Source organism: Pristiophorus japonicus, unplaced genomic scaffold (genome assembly GCF_044704955.1).
Source record: "Pristiophorus japonicus isolate sPriJap1 unplaced genomic scaffold, sPriJap1.hap1 HAP1_SCAFFOLD_29, whole genome shotgun sequence".
NCBI lineage: Eukaryota > Metazoa > Chordata > Chondrichthyes > Pristiophoridae > Pristiophorus > Pristiophorus japonicus.
In genome coordinates, this window is record NW_027252668.1 from 16,432,813 (window position 1) to 16,454,878 (window position 22,066).

Sequence of the window (22,066 nt, forward strand, 5' to 3'; positions counted from 1 at the left end):
TTCAGAGATCAGTTAGACCTAAACTAAATCTGGATCCGCGCTCTTGGTCTGGAGTCACAAATATGTGCCAGACTGGGTAAGTACGGTAGATTTCCCTGTAATGAAGGAGTTTAATAGAAGGGCTTTTAAGACAATCCGGAAATTTTGTTTTCACTTGTACGGTAGCTTCCTGGTCACAATTACTGCCAATAGGTTTTTATTGCAGATTTAATTAAGTAACTTTACTGAAATGCCCCGGCTGCCATAGTGGGCTTTTATATCTCCAGGTCATTAGTGGATTACTAGTCCAGTAACATAACCACTATGCGACCGTTCTCGGTTATGTGAATCGAAATGACTAACTGGCAAGAAACAGGTTAAAGTTACCTGGGAACAAGAGGAGGTAACTCGTCTGTTTATATTTCACGGGATGCCAGTAGCGTTGGGAATGAAGCAGTGATATCTTTTTCATTCCTCCGCGCCCTGTAGGGTGGTGATCAGGGGTTGACGCTGCTCCTGACACACTCTGCTACAACCCCTCATTTCCCCTTCCCCAACAACCCTGAACACAACAGTGCACTCGCAGACCATCAACTAGCGCCTCTCACTCAAATACTTGGTACTTTATCACTATGTACCAATCCACTGTATGCACCTGGTAATATTGTTGTCAAGATAGGATTACTTTTGCTCGATAGAAAACAATGTCTATCAAATTAAAACTTCTTGAATTATATAATTTTTACACAAATATATGTAACTATAATCTCCAGGCTCTAGGTCAGCACGATCATAGAATCATAGAAATTCACAGCACAGATGGAGGCCATTTTTGACCTATCCTGTATCCACAGGCCGACCAAGAGCAATCCAGTCGAACCCACCTTCCAGCTCTGGGTCCGTATCCCTGTGGGTTACAGCAGATTAAGTGCACATCCAATGCTCTTTTTAAATGTGGTGAGCATTTCTACCTCTACATTCCTTTCAGGCAGTGCGTTCCAGACACCCACCACTCTTGGCAAGCATACATAACCCTTGAAATCCCCTCTCAATCGTCTAGCAATTACTTGAAGTCTGTGACCCTGGTTGTTGGCCACTCTGCTAAGGGAAATATCCACTCTATCTGGTCCCTTCAAAATTGTATACGCCTCAACAATGTCTCCCTTCTCTGTTCGAAAGCAACCAACCGCAGCCTATCCAATCTTGCATCATAGCCAACATTCACCAGTCCAGGCAACATCCTCTTAAATATCCTCTGTACCCTCTCTTGTGCAATCACATCTTTCCTGTAATGTGGTGGCCAGATATGCACTCTAACTGTGACTGAACCAGTGTTTTATGCAGTTGAAGCATAACCGGTCTGCTCTTATATTCATCGGTGATACTCTAAGTGAGACTGAATTAAATGTTCAGTTTGTATTTAGTGGTTGAAGAAGAAGTAAAGCAAATCATTTTGTTGGTGTATGTTCCGATTGGGGAACTGGTACCCGTATCACTGCGGGGGTCACGTGTTCACTACAAGGTGGCCTATTGATACGATTATATATTTATCTATCTCTTCACTGAAGTATATATGAGAAATAACCATTTATTCTGCATCGACAGTAGGGAGAAATCTCTAAACTTCTCCCATGGGACCTTGTATGTCCATCATTTCCTGGGCCATGATCTGACGTCTTATTCGAAAGCACTGGGCCAATGAGTTCTCTGTCAGTACTGCGACAGAATACGATTAAATGTCCAAATCCAGAAAGTTGCGTTAATTATCGAGACATTTGAATAATTACGGACAGGTAAAGACACTATTTTCCTCCGTGCTTGCATAACACAATTCCGACACCTTGTGTACTTCAATATATACACGCCTACCAAACCAAACCAGTGTGATCTGATGGAACAGGCAAACAAGCACAAAGAAACATTCCAATTTGGGGGGAAAAATCTATGATATTCCTCTGCGTCCAATCTCGGTTATAGAAACGTTGTCCAGAAGATCACTCCAACCGTGAACTCCGTGAGATCCAGCTCTCGGTTGAAGGAACTTAGCGAAATTGCATTCACCACATGAAATGACACCTTGTTCCAGATGTCCATTAATTACGCGGTAAATAACTAGCTCCTTACATCTAACCTAGTGCGAGCCTTATACAACTTAAATGTGCGACCGCTGGGTCTGGTTCAGACTGGGACAGCGGCTGATTAGGGAGGGTCTGGTTCAGACTGTGACGGGGGCTGATTAGAGATGGTCTGGTTCAGACTGGGGCAGGAGAATGATTAGCGAGTTTCTGATTCAGACTGGGACAGAGACTGATTTGGGAGTTTATGGTTCAGACTGGGACAGGAGTGATTTGGGTATTTCTGATTCCGCCTTGAACAGGGACAGATTAGCGAGTTTATGGTTCAGTCTGTGATAGTGTCTGATTAGTGAGGGTCTGTTCCAGACTGGGGCAGGGTCTGATTAGTGAGGGTCTGGTTCAGACTGGGATAGGGACTGATGAGCGAGGTTCTGCTTGATTCTGCGACAGGGAATGATTAGTGAGGGTCTGGTTCATTCTGCGACAGGGACTGATTAGTGAGGGTCTGGTTCAGACTGTGATAGGTACTGATTAGGGAGGGTCTGGTTCTTTCTGCGACAGGGACTGATTCGTGAGGGTCTGATTCAGACTGGGACAGGGATTGATTAGGGAGGTTCTGGTTCAGTTTAGGATAGGGACTGATTTGGGAGTTTCTGGTTCAGAATGGGAAAGTGTCTCATTTGGAAGCTTCTGGTTCAGACTTGGACAGGGACTCATCAATGAGTTTCTGGTTCAGCCTGGGACAGTGTCTGATTCGAGGGGGCTCTGGGTCAGATTAAGACAGATATTGATTCGTGAGTTTCTGGTTCAGACTGGTACAGGGCCTGATGAGGGAGTTTCTGGTTCAGAATGGGACAGCGACTAGCGAATGAGGGTCCGGTACAGAATGGGACGGTGACTGATTAGGGAGTTTCGGGTTCAGACTGTGACATGGATAGATTACGGAGGTCCTGGGTCAGTTTGGGAGAGTGACTGATGAGGGAGTTTCTGGTTCAGACTGGGACAGGGACTGATTCGGAAGTTTCTGGTTCACTCTGGGACAGGGACTGATTTGGAAGTTTCTGGTGCAGACTGCGACACGGACTGATTAGGGCTTTTCTTTTCAGTCTGGGACAAGGTTTGCTCAGGAAGGATTGGTTAACAATAGGATAGGATCGGATTAGGGAGTTTCTGTTTCAGACTGAGACAGGGACGGTATTTGGAATTTCTGGTTCAGTCTGGGTGAGGAAGGGATTTAGGAGCTAGTGGTTCAGCCTGCGGTATAGGCTGATTAGGGATGGTCTGGTTCAGTCTGGGACAGGGGCTGTTTAGTGAGATTCTGATTCATCCTACGACAGGTACTGATTATAGACATTCTGGTTCAGCCTGGGAGAGGGGCTGGTTCTGGAATTTCGAGTTCAGAGTGCGACAGGTACTGATTAGGCAGTTTCTGGTTCAGCCTGGGAGAGGGGCAGGTTATGGAGCTTCGACTTCAGACTGCGACAGGCACTGATTAGGGAGTTTATGGTTCAGCCTGGTACAGTGTCTGATTTGGAAGTGTCTGGTTCAGATTGAGACAGCGACGGCTTAGGAAGTTTCTTGTTCAGACTGGGACAGGGTCTAATTAATGAGCGTTTGATTCAGACAGGGAGTTGGACTGAAAAGGCAGTTCCTGTTTCAGTCTGGGACAGGGACTAATTCGGGACTTTCGGGTTCAGTCTGGGACAGCGACTGATGGGGGAGTTTCTAGTTCAGACTGGGACAGGGATTGATTACGGAGGGTCTGGGTCAGTTTGGCACAGTGACTGATTCGGGAGTTTCTGGTTGAGACTGAGACAGGGACTGATTAGGGACTTTCGGGTTCAGTCTGGGACAGGGAATGAATATGGAGTTTCGTATTCAGTATGGGAGAGGAACAGATTAGGGAGGGTCTGTTTCAGACTAAGACGGGGAATGATTAGGGAGTTTCTGGTTCAGACATGGACTGGGAGAGATTACGGAGTTTCTGGTTCGTTCGGAGATAGGTACAGATTAGGGCGTTTCTGGTTCAGCCTGGGACAGGAACTGATTAGTGAGTTTCTGATTCATACTGGGACAGGGACTGGTTAGGGAGTTTCTTTTTCAGTCCAGGACAGGACTGATTAGGAAGCTTCTGGTTCAGACTAGGGCAGCGTCTGATGAGGCAGGGTCTGGTTCACTTTCGGAAAGGGACTGATAAGGCAGTTTCTGGTTCAGTTTGGGACAGGGATTGTTTATGGTGTTTCTGGTACACCCTGGAAAAGGGACTGATCAGGGAGTTTCTGGTTCTGTTTGGGACATGGACTGATTAGTGAGTTTCTGGTTCAGCCTGTGACAGGAACTGATTTGGGAATTTCTGGTTCAGTCTAGAACAGGGACTGATTCGGGGGTTTCTGGTTCAGTCTGTGTCAGGAACTGATTCGCGAGTTCTTATTCAGTCTGGGACAGACACTGATTAGGGTGTTTCTGGTTCAGTCAGGTACAGATACTGATTAGTGTGTTTCGGGTTCAGTGTGGGACAGTGATTGATTAGGGAGATTCTGGTTCAGACTCGGACAGGGACAGATTAGTAAAGGTGTGGTTCAGACTGGAACAGGGCTGATTAGTGAATTTCTGGTACAGCTTGGGACAGGGTCTGATTACGGAGTTTCTGGCTCAGTCTGGGACAGGAACTGATTCTGGAGCTTCTGGTTCAGACTGAGACAGGGAGGGTATTTGGCGTATCTGGTTCAGTCTGGGTGAGGAAGGGATTTGGGAGCGAGTGGTTCGGCCTGCGATATAGGCTGATTAGGGAGGGTCTGGTTCAGTCTGGGACAGGGGCTGATTAGTGACATTCTTATTCATCCTACGACAGGTACTGATTATAAACGTTCTGGTTCAGCCTGGGATAGGGGCTGGTTATGGAGTTTCGAGTTCAGACTGCGACAGGTACTGATTATGGAGTTTCAGGTTCAGCCTGGTACAGTGTCTGATTTGGAAGGGTCTGGTTCATATTTTGACAGCGACGGCTTAGGTAGTTTCTTGTTCAAACTGGGACAGCGTCTAATTAATGAACGTTTGATTCAGACTGGGAGTTGGACTGAAAATGCATTTCATGTTCTAGTCTGGGACAGGGACTGATTCGGGACTTTCGAGTTCAGTCTGGGACAGCGACTGATGAGGGAGTGTCCTGTTCAGACTGGGACAGGGATTGATTACGGAGAGTCTGGGTCAGTTTGGGACAGTGAATGATCGGGAGTTTCTGGTTGAGACTGAGACAGGGACTGATTAGGGACTTTCGGGTTCATTCTGGGACAGGGACTGATGAGGGACTTTTTGGTTCAGACTGCGACAAGTACAGATTAGGGAGTTCCTCGTTTAGTCTGGGGCAGGGACTGAATAGGGAGTTTCGTATTCAGTCTGGGAGAGGAACAGATTATGGAGGGTCTGTTTCAGACTAAGACGTGGAATGATTAGGGAATTTCTGGTTCAGACATGGACTGGGATTGATTACGGAGCTTCTGGTTCGTTCGGGGACAGGTACAGATTAGGGCGTTTCTGTTTCAGCCTGGGACAGGAACTGATTAGTGAGTTTCTGATTCATACTGGGACAGGGAATGATTAGGGAGTTTCTGTGTCAGTCCATGACAGGGCTGATTAGGCAGCTTCTGGTTCAGACTAGGGCAGGATCTGATGAGGCAGGTTCTGGTTCACTTCCGGAAAGGGATTGATAAGGCAGTTTCTTGTTCAGTTTGGGACAGGGATTGATTATAGTGTTTCTCGTTCACCCTGGGAAAGGGACTGATAAGGGAATTTCTGGTTCTGTCTGGGACAGGGACTGATTAGTGAGTTTCTGGTTCAGCCTGTGACAGGAACTGATTTTGGAATTTCTGGCTCAGTCTAGAACAGGGACTGATCAGGGGGTTTCTGGTTCAATTTGTGTCAGGAACTGATTCAGGAGTTCCTGATTCAGTCTGGGACAGGGACTGATTAGGGTGTTTCTGGTTCAGTCAGGTACAGATACGGATAGTGTGTTTCGGGTTCAGTGTGGGACAGGGATTCATTAGGGAGATTCTGGTTCAGACTTGGACAGGGACAGATTAGGAAAGGTGTGGTTCAGACTGGGACAGGGCTGATTAGTGAGTTTCTGGTTCAGCTTGGGAGTGGGTCTGATTACGGATTTTCTGGCTCAGTCTGGGACAGGAACTGATTCTGAAGCTTCTTGTTCAGACTGAGACAGGGACGGTATTTGCAATTTCTGGTTCAGTCTGGGTGAGGAAGGGATTTGGAGCTAAAGGTTCAGCCTGCGATATAGGCAGATTAGGGAGGGTTTGGTTCAGTCTGGGACAGGGGCTGATTAGTGAAATTCTGATTCATCCTACGACATGTACTGATTATCGACGTTCTGGTTCAGCCTGGGATAGGGGTTGGTTATGGAGTTTCGAGTTCAGACTGCGACAGGTACTGATTAGGGAGTTTCCGGTTCAGCCTGGTACAGTGTCTGATTTAGAAGGGTCTGGTTCAGATAGTGACAGCGACGGCTCAGGTAGTTTCTTGTTCAAACTGGGACAGTGTCTAATGAGCGTTTGATTCAGACTGGGAGTTGGACTGAAAATGCATTTCATGTTTTAGTCTGGGTCAGGGACTGATTCGCCACTTTCGGGTTCAGTCTGGGACAGCGACTGATGAGGGATTTTCTAGTTCAGACTGGGACAGGGATTGATTACGGAAGGTCTGGGTCAGTTTGGGACAGTGAATGATCGGGGGTTTCTGGTTGAGACTGAGACAGGGACTGATTAGGGACTTTCGGGTTCAGTCTGGGACAGGGACTGATGAGGGGCTTTTTGGTTCAGACTGCGACAAGTACTGATTAGGGAGTTCCTCGTTCAGTCTCGGGCAGGGACTGAATAGGGAGTTTCGTATTCAGCCTGGGAGAGGAACAGATTAGGGAGGGTCTGTTTCAGACATGGACTGGCAATGATTACGGAGTTTCTGGTTCGTTCGGGGATAGGTACAGATTAGGGCGTTTCTGGTTCAGCCTGGGACAGGAACTGATTAGTGAGTTTCTGATTCATACTGGGACAGGGACTGGTTAGGGAGTGTCTGTGTCAGTCGATGACAGGACTGATTAGGCAGCTTCTGGTTCAGTTTAGGGCAGGATCTGATGAGGCAGGTTCTGGTTCACTTTCCGAAAGGGACTGATAAGGCAGTTTCTGGTTCAGTTTGGGACAGGGATAGATTATGGTGTTTCTGGTTCACCCTGGGAAAGGGACTGATCAGGGAGTTTCTGGTTCTGTCTGGGACAGGGACTGATTAGTGAGTTTCTGGTTCAGCCAGTGACAGGAACTGATTTGGGAATTTCCTGTTCAGTCGAGAATAGGGACTGATGAGGGGGTTTCCGGTTCAATCTGTGTCAGGAACAGATTCGGGAGTTCCTGATTCAGTCTGGGACAGGGACTGATTAGGGGGTTTCTCGTTCAATCTGTGTCAGGAACTGATTCGGGAGTTCCTTATTCAGTGTGCGACAGTGACTGATTCGGGTGTTTCTGCTTCAGTCAGGTACAGATACTGATTAGAGTGTTTCGGGTTCAGTGTGGGACAGGGATTGTTTAGGGAGATTCTGGTTCAGAATTCGACAGGGACAGATTAGGAAAGGTGAGGTTCACACTGGGACAGGGCTGATTATTGAGTTTCTGGTTCAGCTTGGGACAGGGTCTGATTCCGGAGTTTCTGGCTCAGTCTTGGAGAGGAATTGATTCGGGAGCTTCTGGTTCAGACTTTGACAGTGTCTGATTTGGGACAGTCTGCTTCAGATTGAGACAGGGATTGATTAGGGAGTTTCTTGTTCAGTCTGGGATTGCGACTGATCAGACAGTTTCTGGTTCAGACTGGGCAGGCAATGATGAGAGAGATTCTGGTTAAGCCTGGACAGGGTCTGGTTCAGGACGGACAGGTTCAGCGTACGACAGGGACTGATTATGGAGCTTTTTGTTCAGTCTAGGATAGGACTGATTCGGAATGTTTTGCTTCACTCTGGGACAGTGACTGATAAGGGAGTTTCCAGTTCAGACTGCGATAGTTGCTGATTAGGGAGTTTCTGTTTCAGTGTGTGAGAGGAACTGATAAGTGAATTTCAGGTTCAGTCTGGATAAGGGACTGATTAGGGAGTTTCGGATTCAGTCTGTGGCAGAAACTAATTAGGGAATTTCTGTTCAGTCTGGGACATGGACTGACTTGAGAGTTTCTGGTATAGTCTGTGACAAGAACTGTTTCGGGAGTTCCTGATTCAGTCTGGGACAGGGACGTATTAGGGTGTTTCTGCTTCAGACAGGGACAGATACGGATTAGGGTGTTTCGGGTTCAGTCTGGGACAGGGACTGATTATGGAGTTTCTGATTCACATTGGGATAGGGACTGATTATGGAGTTTCTGGTTCAAGCTGGGACAGGGACTGATTAGGTAGTTTCTGGTTCAGTCTGGAATAGGGACTGATTCTCGAGTTTCTGGTTCAGACTGGGAAAGGAACGGATTAGGGAGTTTCTGGTTCAGTCTGGGATAGGGACTGATAAGGGAGTTTCTGGATCAGTCTTGGATAGGGACTGATTAGGGAATTTCTGTTTCAGTCTGGGATAGGGACTGATAAGGGAGTATCTGGATCAGTCTGGGATAGGGACTGATTAGGGAATTTCTGTTTCAGTCTGTGACAGGGACTGATTGAGATATTTCTGGTTCAGACTGTGACAGGATCTGATTAGCGAAGGTCTGGTTCACTCTGGGATAGAGACTAATTATGGAGTTTCTAGTTCAGACGAGGAGATGTACTGAATAGGGAGTATCTGGTTCAGTCTGGGAAATTGACTGATTAGGGAGTTTATGGTTCAAACTGGAAGAGGTACTGATTTGGGAGTTTCTGGTTCAGACTGCGACAGGGACTGATTAGGGTCTTTTTGGTTCATACTTGGAGATGAACTGATTAGGGCGTTTCTGGCTGAGACTAGGAGAGGGACCGATTAGGGAGTTTCTGGTTCAGACTGGGTCAGGTAAAGATGAGGGAGTTTCTGGTTCAGTCTGGGAAGTGGCTGATTATGGAGTTTCTGGTTCAGTCTGGGACAGGAACTGATTAGTGAGTTTCTTGTTCAAACTGGGAGAGGGACTGATTCGGGAGATTCTGCTTCAGCCTGGTTTAGACCGAGTCGGTGGCTGGTGCAGCAGGCTTGGTTCAGTCTATTTCTGTCTGGTACAGGGGCTGGCGGGGACCGGTCTGGGTCAGCCTGGTTCAGACTGGGACAGTGAATTGTGAAGGAGGTCTGGGTCAGTCTCGTTCTGACTGGGACAGTGAATTGTGAAGGAGGTCTGGGTCAGTCTGGTTCTGACTGTGTCAGTAAACGGCGAGGATGAGTCTGATTCAGTCTGGTTCAGGATGGGACAGAGGCTGGTGACAGAGGGTTTGGCTCAGTGTGGTTCACACTGCGACAGGAGATGGTAAGCGATGGTTTGGGTCAGTCTTTTTCATACTGGGACAGAGGATGGTGATGGAGGTCCACTTCCGTCTGGTGCATACTGTGACAGTGCCTGGTGATCGGGTCGATTTCATTCTGTTGGAGATTGGGACAGTGGATGGTGAGAGCATCTGGTTCAGTCTGATTCAGTCTGGGACAGGTGCTCGTGAGGCAGTGTCTGTTTCAGTCTGCTACGGAATGGGACAGGAGCTAGTGGGGACGATTGGGCTTCAGCATTGGACAGGGACTGGTGAGCGGATCTGGTTCCGTCTTCTTCACCCTGAAACAGAGACTGGTGGGAGTATCTGAATCAATCTGCGACAGGACTGGTGAAGGAGGGTCTGTGTCAGTCTGGTTCAGACTGGGACAGGGGATGATGAGTGAATGTGTGGTTTCGTCTGCACAGGGACTGGTGAGGGGGCGGGGGGGCTTCGGAAAGGAGACCGTGAGAGAGGTTCTGGTTGAGACTCGGACAGTGGCCGATGAGAGGTTTCAATTGTATGACTTGTGGTATCAATCGAAGATGGTCAGTGATTAATTCTCCCCCGAGCCCGAGTCAGCATCTTCAAGGGAGTATAGCTGCTGTGGAGAAATGACAGAGCTGTTCAACTGTGGGGTCTGGGATGGGGGAGAGATGTCCTCTTCCGTTTCGTGACCCAATCGCCCACATCTGTTAGCCAAAGTTTTGGGTTCTGGGAGAGGATGGAGCAAACAATCCTTTGGAGACACAATGTTCCCACTGTCCCAGGTCGATTGCCCTAACTTGTGGGGCCTGCGTTGGGAGCGAGTGTAATTGTCTGTCGTGTCCGTGTGATTCCCGTGGTGTCTGTGGCTTCACAGACTGCTGCCGGGAATGGCAGGATTCGGTCCGGATCAGATTCTGGATTCATGGCAATAAGGTATGGAGCAGATTCCCTTCTAGCTGCAATTCCTCCAACACTGACTTCCCCAGGGTGGGGGCAGTGTGCGTATCACCGCAAGGGTGCAGCCTTTTCACTTTATGACGCGGAGCTACCTTCCGGATGGGGATGTTTTTATGTCAATGTGGGTTGATGTATGTGCAGTTCATAACAGTGAGCTTCCCCAGGGATTGACATCCTGTGATTTCCCAATAGGGGCAGTGAGTGACCGTGAGCTGCCCCAGGGAGGGGGCAGTGTGTGATGTCCCTGTGTGGGCGGCGGCGGGGGGGGAAATTATGTGCAGTGAGTGACCGTGAACTGCCCCGGCGTGGGAACAGTGTGTGGTGTCCCCGTGGGGGGTGGGGGGCAGAGCATATTGTGCAATGAGTGAAATTGAGCTGCCCCGGGGAGGGGGCCGTGTGTGATGTCCCTGTGTAAGATTAAATTGGAAGTATCTTTGGATTGTCTGCTCAATGTACTGAAGGTGAAACTACATTATTTATTATTTTCAACAGTTTGCAAATTTTCTGTGTGACTCTACCTTGAAAGAAGCAAGATGCGCGACAAACTAAGAAAGTTCTGAGATCCCCAATGTCATTTCCTAGTGATAATACGTGTGTTTCCCAGTGATAATGTGTGATTAAAACACCATAGTCACTGGTGACAGAGCTATATCCTTGCTTCATCAGAAACTCCAAAGCCATGTGTTAGTTATTGCAGAAGCAAGTTTTTCAAATAAAGTCTTTGGTTCATTTTACACTTGCAATGCCTCATCCTGAAAAATACTCTCCTAAGCCAATGTTCTTACAGGTGGATGCAGTTTGTGATCTCCATGTGAGGTACAGTTTCTTCAGGTCATGTCCCTGAGCAGCCCCTGGATCGGGCAGTGTGTGATGTCCCTGTGGGGTTCAGTATGTTCAGTATCTCAGCTGAACTGCCCCAGGGAGCGGGCAGAATCTGATGCCCCTGTGTGGTGCAGTATGTTCAGAGTCTGACCTTGAGCTGCCCCAGGGAGGGGGCATTGTGTGATGTCCCTGTGGTGTGCAGTATGTTCAGAGTCTCAACCTGAGCTGTCCCAGGAAGGGGGCAGTGTTTGATGCCCCTGTGGGTGCAGTGTCTGACCCTGAGCTGCTCCAGGAAGGCGGCAGTGTATGATGTCCCTGTAGGGTGCAGTAAGTTCTGAGTCTGACCCTTAGCTGCCACAGGTAGGGGGCAGTGTGCGATGTCATTGTGGGGTGCAGTGTCTCACCCTGAGCTGCCCCAGGGAGGGAGCAGTGTGTTATGTCCCTGTGGGGTGTAGTACGTTCTGAGTCTGTCCCTAGGCTGCCACAGGGATGGGGCAGTATGTGATGTCCCTGTGGGGTGCAGTGTCTCACCCTGAGCTGCCCCAGGGAGGGAGCAGTGTGTGATGTCCCTGTAGGGTGTACTACGTTCTGAGTCTGACCCTTAGCTGCCACTGAGATGAGGCAGTGTGTGATGTCCCTGTGGGGTGCAGTGTCTCACCCTGAACTGCACCTGGGAGGGAGCAGTGTGTGATGTCCCTGTAGGGTGCAGTACGTTCTGAGTCTGACCCTTAGCTGCCGCAGGGATGGGGCAGTGTGTGATGTCCCTGTGGGTTGCAGTGTCTGACCCTGAACTGCCACTGGGAGGGAGCAGTGTGTGATGTCCCTGTCGGGTGCAGTACGTTCTGAGTCTGACCCTTAGCTGCCGCAGGGATGGGGCAGTGTGTGATGTCCCTGTGGGTTGCAGTTTCTGACCTGAGATGCCCCAGGGAGGTTGCAGTGTGTGATGTCCCTGTGGTGTGCAGTGTCTGACCCTCAGCTGCCCTAGGGAAAGGGCGTTGCGTGATGTTCCTGTGGGGTGCAGTGTCTGATCCTGAGCTGCCTCAAGGAGCGGGCAGTGTGTGACGTCAATGTGTGCTCGGGGGCGGGGGGAGCACTTTGAGAAGTGGTTGACTGTGTGCTGCCCCAAGGAGGGGACAGTGTGTGATGTCCCTGTTTGGTGCAGTGTCTGAACCTCAGCTGCGGCAATGAGGGGGCAGTGTGTGATGTCTCTGTGGGGGGGTTGGCACATTATGCAGCGAATGAACCTGAGCCGGCCGTGTCTAATGTCTCTGTGGAGAGGAGTATGTTGCAATTATGACCCTGAGCTGCCCCAGGGAGGGGATAACGTGTGATGTCCCTGTGGGGTGCAGTGTGTTCAGTGTCTGACCCTGAGCTGCCCCAGGGAGGGGGTAATGTGTGTTGTCCCTGTGGGGTGCAGTGTGTTCAGTGTCTGACCGTGAGCTGCCCCAAGGAAGGAGCAGCGTGTGATGTCCCTGTGGGGGGTGGGGGCGGGTGGGGTCAGGGGGTGACACATTGAGCAGTGAGTGACTGTGAGCTGCCCCGACGATGGGTCAGTGTGTGATGTGCCTGCGTAAGATTAAATTGTAAATCTCTTTGGACTGAGTGCTCAAAAGACTGAAGCTGACACCACACTGCGAATAGTTCAGATTTTAGAAACATACATAGAAAATAGGTTCAGGTGTCGGCCATTCGGCCCTTCTAGCCTGCAACGCCATTCAATGAGTTCATGGCTGAACATTCAACTTCAGTACCCCATTCCTGCCTTCTCCCATACCCCTTGATCCCCCTAGTAGTAAGGACCTCATCTAACTCCTTTTCGAATATATTTAGTGAATTGGCCTCAACAACTTTCTGTGGTAGAGAATTCCACAGGTTCACCACTCTCTGGGTGAAGAACTTCCACCGCATCTCGGTCCTAAATGGCTTACCCCTTATCCTTAGACTGCGACCTCTGGTTCTGGACTTCCCCAACATTGGGAACATTTTTCCTCCATCTAACCTGTCTAACCCCGTCAGAATATTAAATGTTTATTTGAGGTTCCCTCTCATTCTTCTGAACTCCAGTGAATACAAGCCCAGTTGATCCATTCTTTCTTGATAGGTCAGTCCCGCCGTCCCGGGAATCAGTATGGTGAACCTTCGCTACACTCCCTCAACAGCAAGAATGTCCTTCCTCAGGTTAGGAGACCAAAACTGTACACAATACTCCAGGTGTGACCTCACCAATGCCCTGTACAACTGTAGCAACACCTCCCTGCCCCTGTACTCAAATCCCCTTGCTATGAATGCCAACATGCCATTTGCTTTCTTAACCGCCTGCTGCACCTGCATGCCAACCTTCAATGACTGATGTACCACGACACCCAGGTCTCTTTGCACCTCCCCTTTTCCTAATCTGTCACCATTCAGATAATAGTCTGTCTCTCTGTTTTTACCACCAAAGTGGATAACCTCACATTTATCCACATTATACTTCATCTGCCATGCATTTGCCCACTCACCTAACCTATCCAAGTCGCTCTGCAGCATCACAGCAACCTCCTCGCAGCTCACACTGCCACCCAACTTAGTGTCATCCGCAAATTTGGAGATACTACATTTAATCCCCTCATCTAAATCATTAATGTACAGTGTAAGCAGCTGGGGCCCCAGCACAGAACCTTGCGCTGCCCCACTAGTCACTGCCTGCCATTCTAAAAAGTACCCATTTACACCTACTCTTTGCTTCCTGTCTGACAACCAGTTCTCAATCCATGTCAGCGCACTACCCCCAATCCCATGTGCTCTAACATTGCACATCAATCTCTAATGTGGGACCTTGTCGAACGCCTTCTGAAAGTCCAAATATACCACATCAACTGGTTCTCCCTTGTCCACTCTACTGGAAACATCCTCAAAAAATTCCAGAAGATTTGTCAAGCATGATTTCCCTTTCACAAATCCATGCTGACTTGGACCTATCATGTCACCTCTTTCCAAGTGCACTGCTATGACATCCTTAATTATTGATTCCATCATTTTACCCACTACCGATGTCCGGCTGACCGGTCTATAATTCCCTGTTTTCTCTCTCCCTCTTTTTTAAAAAGTGGGGTTACATTGCCTGCCCTCCACTCCATAGGAACTGATTCAGAGTCAATGGGATGTTGGAAAATGACTGTCAATGTATCCACTATTTCCAAGGCCACCTCCTTAATTACGCTGGGATGCAGTCCATCAGGCCCTGAGGATGTATCGGGCTTCAATCCCATCAATTTCCCCAACACAATTTCCCGGCTAATAAGGATTTCCCTCAGTTCCTCCTCCTTACTAGACCCCCCGACCCCTTTTATAACCGGAAGGTTGTTTGTGTCCTCCTTCGTGAATACCGAACCAAAGTACTTGTTCAATTGGTCCGCCATTTCTTTGTTCCCCGTTGTGACTTCCCCTGATTCTGACTGCAGGGGACGTACGTTTGTCTTTACTAACCTTTTTCTCTTTACATATCTATAGAATGTGTTGCAATCCGTCTTAATGTTCCCTGCAAGCTTCTTCTCATACTCCATTTTCCCTACCCTAATCAAACCCTTTGTCCTCCTCTGCTGAGTTCTAAATTTCTCCCAGTCCCCAGGTTCGCTGCTATTTCTGTCCAATTTGTATGACACTTCCTTGGCTTTAATACTAACCCTGATTTCCCTTGATAGCCACGGTTGAGCCACCTTCCCTTTTTTATTTTTATGCCAGACAGGAATGCACAATTGTTGCAGTTCATCCATGCGGTCTCTAAATGTCTGCCATTGCCCATCCACAGTCAACCCCTTAAGTATCATTCGCCAATCCATCCCAGCCAATTCACGCCTCATACCTTCAAAGTTAGCCTTCTTTAAGTTCTGGACCATGGTCTCTGAATTAACTGTTTCATTCCCCATCCTAATGCAGAATTCCACCATATTATGGTCACTCTTCCCCAAGGGGCCTCGCACAACGAGATTGCTAATTAATCCTCTCTCATTACATTACACCCAGTCTAAGATTGCCTCCCCCCTCGTTGGTTCCTCGACATATTGGACTAAAAAACCATCCCTTCTGCATTCCAGGAAATCCTCATCCACCGTATTGCTTCCAGTTTGGTTAGCCCAATCTATTAAGAATAAGCGAGAATTAATAACGGAGTTGATCAGAATTTTCGAATTAAAAATGAGAATGATATTGCTCGTGATGGTGATTTGGGAAGGAGGAAGGATTATTCCTCGTTCCTGCTACTGGTATACCGTCTGCCCCTCTCTGGATCGGTGCCTTTCCTGACACGATCACGATGAGAATAATCCAAATTCACGAAGATACACCCCAGGAACGGAGCCACCGAAAAATCTGTCCAAGCGTGTATCTCCTGGTGTGGATTATTAAAAATATAACACTCCACGAAAGGTCATTTATAGAGAAAAGTGTTGTTTATTAAAACCAGATTAATCAACGGAGATCCAGCCTCATTAGTACCGTTACTGACTGCTCTCAACGCCGATCTCATGGGACAAGCTACGCAGTTACATTGTTATACATTTCAAATACAGTCAAAGTGGTGGAACTACGCGGGGAAGTGTTCCATTGGTTAATACAGGTTACAACAATTTCATTTGGTGGTACAGTTACATTAATTTTATTCGATACAGTAAATTCTAATGATTCCATTGGAACATTCAGTTCTGGCGACCTTTGCTGTGGAAAAGCCTCTGCAGGTTTTGTGTTACTTTTCTGCGAAGGTGTATCCAGGCTAATTCTCAGGCTAATATTCTTGGCAGACATATGACTACCCTCTGCTTAAAAGATGCATTGTCCCTGTTATCTCCTGTGGCTGGAACATCTTGGCCTCCTCTCATTATATTTGTGAGGTGTCTACATAAATCTTATGGGTGCACTTATCTCCTTAGAGAATTTCTCTGACTGTAGTGTTTCTGCCTAATACAGCTATTGTATCATGAACGCACTTTAAATCTTGCTCTCAGACTTTCTTACTTTATTTAAATTACACCTAATTACTTTACCCCTAATTCAGGTATTTCGCTCTGACACTCTTATAGATCCACATCTTCCCAGTCTGGAACCTGTGACCCTCTGTCTCCAGGCATTGGTTTTGGCAGATCTTATCTTCAACCTCAGTACAAGCTTTTTCTGTTATGTTTTTCAGCTTCCATGCTGACGACGCAACACAGGATTTTGATAGTAATGAGTAGTAACTAAGTGCATTACAATTTGATTTGTAAAAACGATTTATCATTTATTATTTTCAACAGTTTGCAAATGTTCTTTGTGATTCTACGTTCAGAGAAGCGAGATAAGCGATAAACTAAGACAGATCTGAGCTCCTCGGTGCTATTTCCCAGTGATAATACGTTTGTTTCCGAGTGATAATGTGTGATGTAACACCATAGTAACTGGTGGCAGAGCCAGAACCTTACGTCAGCAGAAAATGCAAAGCAGTGTCTTTGTCTTTGCAGAAGCAAGCTTTTCAATGAACGTCTTTGGTTCATTTTACACTTGCAATAACTAATCCCTCAAAATATTCTACGAAGCCTGTATTCTTACAGATGCATGCAGGTTGTGATCACCCTGAGAGGTGCAGTTTGTTGAGGTCATGTCCCTGAGCTGCACCAGGGAGCGGCCAATGTGTGATGTCCCTGTGGGGTGCAGTTTCTGATTCTGAGCTGCCCCAAGGAGGATGCAGTGTGTGATGTCCCTGTGCAGTGCAGTGAGTTCAGTGTCTGGCCCTGAGCTGCCCCAGAGAGGGCGCCGTGTGTGATGTCCCTGTGGGGTGCAGTAAGGCGTGAGTCTGACCCTGGGCTGCCCCAGGGACGGGGAAGTGCGTGATATCACTGTGGGGTGCAGTGTCTGACCCTGAGCTGCCTCAGAGAGGGGCAGTGTCTGATGGCCTTGTGTGCTGCAGTGTCTGACCCTGAGCTGCTCTCGGGAGCTGGCAGTGTATGATGTCCCTCTGCGGTGTAGTATGTTCAGTATCTGACCCTGAGCTGCCCCGGGGTGCAGGCAGTGCGTGATGTCCTGTGGGGTGAAGTAAGGCGTGAGTCTTACCCTGAGCTGCCCCAGAGAGGGGGTAGTGTGTGTTGACACTGTGGGGTGCAGTTTCTGACCTGAGATGCCCCAGGGAGGGGCGGTGTTTGATGTCCTTTTGGGGTGCAGTGTCTGACCCTGAGCTGCCCCAAGGAGCGGGCAAAGTGTGATGACGCTGTGGGGTGCAGAATGCTCAGTGTCTGACCCTGAGCTGCCCCAGGGAGGGGACAGTGTGAAATGTCACTTTGGGATGCAGTAATTGGTGAGGCTGACGCTGAGCAGCCCCACGGAGGGGCAGTGTGTGATGTCCCTGTAGGGTGCAGTATGTACAGTGTCTGACCCGGAGCTGCCCCACAGAGAGGCAGTTTGTGATGTCCCTGTGGGTGCAGTATATACAGTGTCTGTCCCAGAGCTTCCCCAGGGAGGGTGCAGTGTGTGATGTCCCTGTAGGGTGCAGTATGTTCAGTGTCTGACCCAGAGCTGCCCCAGGGAGGGTGCAGTGTGTGATGTCCCTGTGGGGAGCTGTATGCTCAGAATCTGACCCTGAGCTCTCCTCACACATACTTTTCTCGGGGACATTTCCGCGTCTCTCAGTTGGAATTAAATTGTGGGACATCCGCATCTGCTGTACGCAGGTGGCACTACTGAACAGATCGTGATGGCTCAGATCATTCACAGAGTAATCTAATAGCAACATCCGGCCAGAAGAATTAATCTTATTTTCGGTTGCATTGACGACATACTTGGTAATTTACAGTATTGGAAGTAAGCCCTTTAAAAAGCCCATCACTCTTTCCTTTATTTGAAAAATATCCAGAATATTAACCACAGCTCAGGTACAGTTCAGACCTGGATGTGATTAAAACTAGCATTAACAGCAGAAGTGAACAGGGGGAGTCTTTTGTGAACTGCTCGGTGTGTGTTTCAGCAGATAGCTCTAATAAGTACCTCCCTTCCCACACTGGCAACAGATGAACATAGCAATAGAGAAACAGAGAAAATAGGTGCAGGAGTAGGCCAATCTGCACTTCGTGAGTGCACCGTCATTCAATAAGATAATGACTGAACATTCCCTCAGTACACCTCTCCTGCTTTGTCTCCATACCCCTTGATCCCCTTAGCTGTAAGCGCCATATCTAACTCCCTCTTGAATATATCCATTGAAGTGGCATCAACAATTCTCTGCGGCAGGGAATTCCATCGGTTAAGAATTCTCTGAGTGAAGAAGTTTCTCCTCATCTCAGTCGTAAATGGCAAACCTCATGTCCGAAGACAAAGTCCCTTCCCTAACATCGGAAACATTCTTCCCACATCTAACCTCTCCAGTTGCCTTAGAATCCTGCACGTTTCTATGAGATCCCCTCTCATCCTTTTTAACTCCAGTGAATCAAGTCGCGGTTGATCCAGTCGCTCCTCACATGACAGTCCAGCCATCCCGGGAATCAGTCTAGTGAACCTTCGCTGCACTCCCTCAATAGCAAGAACGTCCTTCCTCAGATTAAGAGACCAAAACTGAACAGAATACTCCAGGTGAGGCCTCACCAAGGCCCTGTACAACTGCAGTAAGACCACCCTGTTACTATGCACAAATCCCCTAGCAATATAGGTCAATATTGCAATTTGACTTCTTCACTGCCTTCTGTACCCGCATGTCAACTTTCAACGACTGATGAACCATGATATCTAGGTCTCGTTGCATCTCCCCTTTTCTTAATCTGCCGCCATTCATATAATATTCTGCCTTCGTATTTTTGCCACCAATTGCACAATATACCTCATCTGCCATGCATTTGACCATTCACCTGACCTGCCTAAGTCACCCTGCAGCCTTTAACGTCCTTCTCACAGCTCACACCGCAACCCAGTTTATTGTCATCAGCAAACTTGGAGATATTACACTCAATTCCTTCATCTAAATCGTTAATGTATATTATAAAAAGCTGGGGTCACAGCACTGAGCGCTGCGGCACTACACTAGTCACTGCCTCCCATTCGGAAAAGGACCTGTTTATCCCGACTCTCTGCTTCCTGTCTGCCAACCACTTCTCTATCCACGTCAGTACACTGCTGCCAAAAACATGCGCTTTGATATTGCACACCAATCTCTCGTGCGGGACCTTGTCAAAAGCCTTTTGAAAGTCAAATACACCACATCCACTGGTTCTCCCTTGTCCACTCTGCCAGTTGCATCACCAAAAAATGCCAGATGATTCGTCAAGCATGATTCCCCTTTCATAAATCCAAGCAGACTTGGTCCGATCTTGTCACTGCTTTCCAAATGCGCTGCTTTTTCATCCTTAACGATTGATTCCAACATTTTCCCTACTACTGATGTCAGTCTAACTTCTCTATAATTACCCGTTTTCGCTCTCCCTTCTTTTTTAAAAAATGATGTTACGTTAGCTACCCTTCAGTCAATAGGAACTGATCCAGAATCGTTACACTGTTGGAAAATGAACACCAATGCATCCACTATTTCTAGGGCCGTTTCCTTAAGTACTCTGGTTCCAGACTGTCAGGCTCCTGGTATTTATCGGCTTCAATCCCATCAATTTCCCGAATACAATGTCCTGCCTGATAAGGATATCCTTCAGTTCCTTCTCACTGAACCCATTGTGCCCTCGAACATTCGGAAGGTTATTTGTGCATTCTTTCGTGAAGACAGAACCGAAGTATTTGTTCAATTGGTCTGCCATTTCTTTGTTCCCCATTATAATTTCACCTGAATCCGCTTGCAAGCGACCTACATTTGCCTTCACTAATCTTTTTCTCTTCACATTTCTTTAGAAGCTTTTGCAGTCAGTTTTTACGTACCTGCAAGCCACCTCTTGTAATCTATGTTCCCCCTCTCAATTAAATCATTACTCCTCCTCTGTTGAATTCTAAATTTTTCACAGTCCTCAGGTTTGTAGCTTTTTCAAACAATCTTTATGCCTCGTCCTTGGCTTGAACACTATCCTTAATTTACCTTGTTAGCCATGGTTGAGCCACCTTCCCCATTTTATTTTTAATCGAGACAGATATGTACAATTGCTGAAGTTCATCCATGTGATCTTCAAATGTTTGCTATTGCTTATCCACCATCAACCTTTAAGTATCCTTTGCAAGTCTATTCTCGCCAATTCACGCCTCTTACCGTCGAAGTTACGTTTCCTTAAGTTTCCGAATTAAATGTGCCAATCTCCATCTTAATATTGAAATATACCATATTATGTTCACTCCTCCCCAAGGGGCCCCGCACAAAAAGATTGCGAAATAGTCCCTTCTCATTACACATCACCAGCTCTCTAGTTGGTTCCTAGACATATTGGTCCAGAAATCATCCCTAATACACTACAGGAAATCCTCCCCCAGCGCATTGCTACCAGTGTCGTTAGCACAATCAATATGTAGATTAAAGTCGCCCATGATAACTGATGTACCTTTATTACACACACCGCTTATTTCTTGTTTGATGCTGTGTCCAACATCACTACTACTGTTTGATGGTCTGTACACAAGTTCCACAAACGTTTTCTGCCCTTTGGAATTCCGCCGCACCACCCATACCTATTCCACATCATCCAATCTGAAGTTGCTCCTTATTATAGCATTACTTTCCTCTTTAATCAGCAACGCCACCCGGTCTTCTTTTCCTCTCTCCTAACCTTCGTAATGTTGAATACCCCTGGCTGTTGCGTTCCCAACCTTGCTCAACCTGGAGCCATGTCTCTGTGATGCAAAATACATCATATCCATGCAATGCTGTCTGAGCAGTTAATTCGTCCACCTTATTCCGAATACTCCTCGCATTGCGGCACAGAGCTTTCAGGCTTGTCTTTTTAACACACTTTGCCTCTTTAGAATTTTTCTGTTGTGCGGCCCTTTTTGTTTTTTGCCTTGGGTTTATTTGCCATCCACCTTTACTATTTCCCATTCTATCTTTTGCTTCTGTCTCCATTATACATCCCTCTGTCTCCCTGCATAGGTTCCCATCCCCCGTGATGTTAGTTTAAGTGCTCCCCAACATCACCAACAAACACTCCCCCTGGGACATTGGTTCCGGTCCTGACCAGGTGCAGACCGTCCGGATTGTACTGGTCCCACCTCCCCCAGAACCGATTCCCATGCCCTAGGAATTTTAACCCCTCCCTCTTGCACCATTTCTCATGACACTTATCGATCTGAGCTATCCTGCGATTCCTCCTCTGACTTGCACGTGGCACTGCTACCAATCTTGAGATTACTACCTTTGAGATCCTACCTTTTAATTTAGCTCCTCCCTCCCGAAATTCGTCTCGTAGGACCTCATCCCTTTTTTTTACAAAGATCGTCGGAACCTACAGCACTATGACAATTGGCTGTTCACCCTCCCTCTTCAGAATGTCCTGCACCCGCTCCGAGACATTCTTCACTGTTGCAACAGTGAGGCAACATACCATCCTGGCGTCTCGGTTGCGGCTGCAGAAACGCAGATCTATTTCCCTTATAATCGAATCCCCTCTCACTAGAGCTGTCCAACTGATTTTCCTGCCCTGCTGTGCAGCAGAGTCTCCCACGGTGCCTTGACCTTGGCTGCTGCTGCTCCACCTGATGAGTCATCCCCCTCAAAACTACCCAAAACGGTGTATCTGTTTTGCAGCGGGCCGGACGCATGGGACCCCTGCACTCCCTTCCTTGCACTGCTCTCATCAGAGTGAACTCACTGATGCACCATTAAGCGTGGGGGATGGATGGATTCATTGCCATACACGGTACGTTTAACAGCGTA